Source organism: Mus caroli, unplaced genomic scaffold (assembly GCF_978045245.1).
Source record: "Mus caroli unplaced genomic scaffold, Mus_caroli_1 scaffold_1, whole genome shotgun sequence".
Classification (NCBI taxonomy): Eukaryota; Metazoa; Chordata; class Mammalia; order Rodentia; family Muridae; genus Mus; species Mus caroli.
In genome coordinates this window covers 180,257,222-180,261,157 of record NW_028227256.1, presented here as the reverse complement: position 1 = coordinate 180,261,157, position 3,936 = coordinate 180,257,222, and the positions used below count along the sequence as shown (strand labels likewise).

Genomic DNA, 3,936 nt, shown 5'->3' with positions numbered 1-3,936 from the left:
AGTATGGGATACACATGAATCATAATTTCATATGTAGACTTGGAGTTCTGTATCCAAGATCTCTCGTTATTCACATGTAAACATTCTCAGATTTAAAAAAAATAATCTGCAGCTCAAAACATTCTTGAGACTTGTGCTGTAAGTTATGAGGCCTTTAACTCACAAATGGGCTTCTTGAAAGGAACCGGTGACCAGTGAGTACCAAGATGTTTATTAAAAGTCATTAGAAAACACTGCCTGTTCTCGGTGAGTTTGAGACTAACCTGGTCTACATGACAAGGACTATATAATTTTAGATAAGGATATAAACTTATAGTGTCTTTCCAAAAATTTTTATTTGGATTAAGTTAAATTTGTTAGGGTTTTTTTTGTCGGTTCTTGTATCCTATTTAAGGAATCTTGTTTAAACCAAAGTTTATAAGATTTCCCCCTATGTTTCTTCTACACCTGTGATCCACTTTTAGTAATTTTCTGTATATATAGTGAAATAAAGGGTCCAAATTAATTTTTCTTATGTCAATATCTAGCTTCCCAAGAAAAATTTATGAGAGCTGCCTTTTCCCCCATTCAATTAATTTGGCCTCTTCTGTCTCGTTAGTTTTTATGCCTTGTAATAATCACTTTCTGTTCCTTGCAAAATGCCCCTCATCTCTACTGTCCAGTCCCATAGACCAAAGCCAAGTCAACAGCCCCATCTCTTCCTACCTCTGCTTTCTCAGATCAAAAGGGAAAATTTCTCCTGTGCTCTGCCAGGGCTCTCCCTAGAGATACCATAGTCTAAGAGGTTATTCCCCAGTAAAAGCATCCTTGCTCCATCAGTTTTCTTCCCTAAAGCATTCCTATCTGTCTTCTGCCAAGCTCCTGGGAGCAGTTCCCTCATCCAGTTTGTCCAGTTTTCTGATTGCCTACAGCAAGAGAAGCTCCAGTTCCAGCTGCCTCGTCTTGGTCTGAACTTGGCACAAGGGCTTCTGCTTCCAAACCTAAGCCCTCTAATGTGGGGAGAAACCCCCAAGGAGCACCTATCAGCCGCAATGGAGGCATCAGGAGCAGCAAATCCTAAGAGCAAGTTAGCATGCTCAAGGCTGCAATATTCAAAGTGTGTGTGAAGACATAGTAGATGCAGCCAACACCCATCCCGCAAAGGGCTCTTACCACTTTTACAAATGTTACCAAAATTATAAGGCCTGGGAGAGAGAGGTTCCTTATGGTCAGTCTACCTGATTCTTTATATGGTCGCAAATGTCCACTAAAGGTCATTGAGCAGCAGATTTCTTCTACTATCTTCAAACTTAACAAAAAGTCTTAGCTCACAATAGAAAGGGCTACAATTTGCTATTTCCTAAGATGAGCCCAGGTACATTATACAGATCCAAATGTCCCAACAAGGACACATATCACATGCAACTATCAAAAAGCACCTTCCTGGACTTGAGGTTAACTGGAAGAACCTGTTGACCCAGACAGCAGCCTGGGTACTCCCAGCAGGCAAGGCTGAGACAAGCGAGCAGAGGCCCTGTAGCTGGCTAAACAGCAGCATCCAGGTTAGCACGATCTCCTCTGGGGATGAATGTGTTTGGGTTTAGAGAGACAGTGTTTACAAGCAGCTTGTGAGAACGAGAGATGAAGATGGGATGTTGGTTAGTTAAGCCTGTGAACCCAAAACTGGTCAGCCACAAAGATGATGAGAGATGTTTGCCAGTCTTGGTGGACAGTAGTAACATAGGTGGCTCCTTTCAGATAATGCCAGATGCCTAACTATGACTTTTAAGTAAGTCTGAGAATACATTTTCAAGAGAAGAGAATGTACAGGTGTCAATAACTAGAAGAAAATTTTCAACAGGCTGGGAAAAATGATGGCACATTTAATGTACCAGTTATTGGGGAACAAGATATGTAGGACAGACACTTATTTGATTAAGAGATCAAAGATCGGCATGACTGCCTAAACAGGAACTGAACAACAATAGACATTCTAAATAAAGTGGACAGCAAAAGCCCACAGAGCCTCAACTCTAGACAAAGAACCACAGGCAACCAAGGGATGCTGAGAGAAATGGTCTTTTCCAGAGAGAAGCATTCCAAGTGGTTTCTAGATACCAAGTGGTCAGCCTTGAAAACACATATACAAGTAACATTATACAGACTGAGCAGGTTGTGTCTAAGTGTTTATGAATATACACACACATATATGCATACCTACGAACATACATAAATATGTTTGTGTGCATAATATATGTATATACATATATGTGTGCATATATACCTATATATCCATATATGAAATGTATATACATATTATATATGTATATGTGTGTATGTATATAGATATAGATATACATATAGATAATGTTGTAGCAACAGTTAAGGAAAGAAGAAGCCAAGAATTTGAAAGAGAACAAGAAGTATATAGAAGGGTTTGGAGGGCTCTCTGCTCCTTCCTGTTCCAGAGACAGCTGCATCTTCTTGTGCAGTGCTAGCCTCATCTCATAGACAAGATGGTGAAGGTCGGTGTGAACAGATTTGACTGTATTGAGTGCCTGGTTACCAGAGCTGCCTTCTGCTCTGCACTTGGCAAAGAGGAGATTGTTGCCATCAACAACCCCTTCATTGACCTCAACTACATGGTCTACATGTTCCATTATGACTCCACCTATGGCAAGTTCAACAGCACAGTCAAGGCAGAGAATGGGAAGCTTGTCATCAATGGGAAGCCCATCACCATTTTCCAGGAGCGAGACCCCGCTAACATCAAATGGGGTGATGCTGGTGCTGAGTATGTCGTGGAGTCTACTGGTGTCTTCACCACCATGGAGAAGGCCAGGGCCCACTTGAGGGGTGGGACCAAAAGGGCCATCATCTCTGCCCCTTCTGCCATTGCCTCCATGTTTGCAATGGGTGTGAACCACGAGAACTATGACAACTCACTCAAGATTGTCAGCAGTGCATCCTGCACCACCAATTGCTTAGCACCCCTGGCCAAGATCATCTATGACAACTTTGGCATCATGGAAGGGCTCATGATCACAGTCCGTGCAATCACTGCCACTCTGAAGACTGTGGATGGGCCCTCTGAAAAGCTGTGGCATGATGGCCGTGGGGCTGTCCAGAATATCATCCCTGCATCCACTGTTGCTGCAAAGTCTGTGGGCAAGGTCATCCCAGAGCTGAAGCTCACTGGCATGGCCTTCTGTGTTCCTACCCACAATATATCCATGTGGATCTGATGTGCTGCCTAGAGAAACCTGCCAAGTATGATGACATCAAGAAGGTGGTGAAGCAGGCATCTGAGGACCCACTGAAGGGCATCTTGGGCTACACTGAGGACCAGGTTGTCTCCTGCGACTTCAACAGCAACTCCCACTCTTCCACCTTTGATGCTGTGGCTGGCATTGCTCTCAATGACAACTTTGTCAAGCTCATTTCTTGGTATGACAATGAATATGGTTACAGCAACAGGGTAGTGGACCTCATGGCCTTCATGGCCTCCAAGGAGTAAGAAACCCTGGACCATTCACCCCAGCAAGGACACTGAGAGCAAGAGAGAGGCCCTCGGTTGCTGATGTCCCAATTTGGCCCCAACACTGAGCATTTCCCTCACAATTTCCACCCCAGACCCCCATAATAACAGGAGGGGCTTAGGGAGCCCTCCCTACTCTCTTGAATACCACCAATAAAGTTCGCTGCACCCACAAAAGGGGGGTTGGAGGAAGGAATGGAAAGGGAGAAATGATGTAATTCTTTACAGAGAGAGAGAGAGAGAGAACACAATGATATCAACCAACCAGAGCTCCTAGGGTCTAAACCACCAACTAAGGTGTATACATGGGACTCATGGCTCCAGCTGCGTATGTAGCAGAGGATGGCCTTGATGGGCATCAATGGAAGGAGAGGCCCTTGATCCTATGAAGGTTTGATGCTCCAGTGTAGGGGAATGCG

General features: G+C 43.9%; 1 pseudogene; it reads left to right on the top strand.

Moving 5' to 3' along the window:
• Nucleotides 1-2,495: 2,495 nt before the first annotated feature.
• On the top strand, nucleotides 2,496-3,496 carry LOC110302401 (glyceraldehyde-3-phosphate dehydrogenase pseudogene; annotated as a pseudogene).
• The last annotated feature ends 440 nt before the right edge of the window (nucleotides 3,497-3,936 follow it).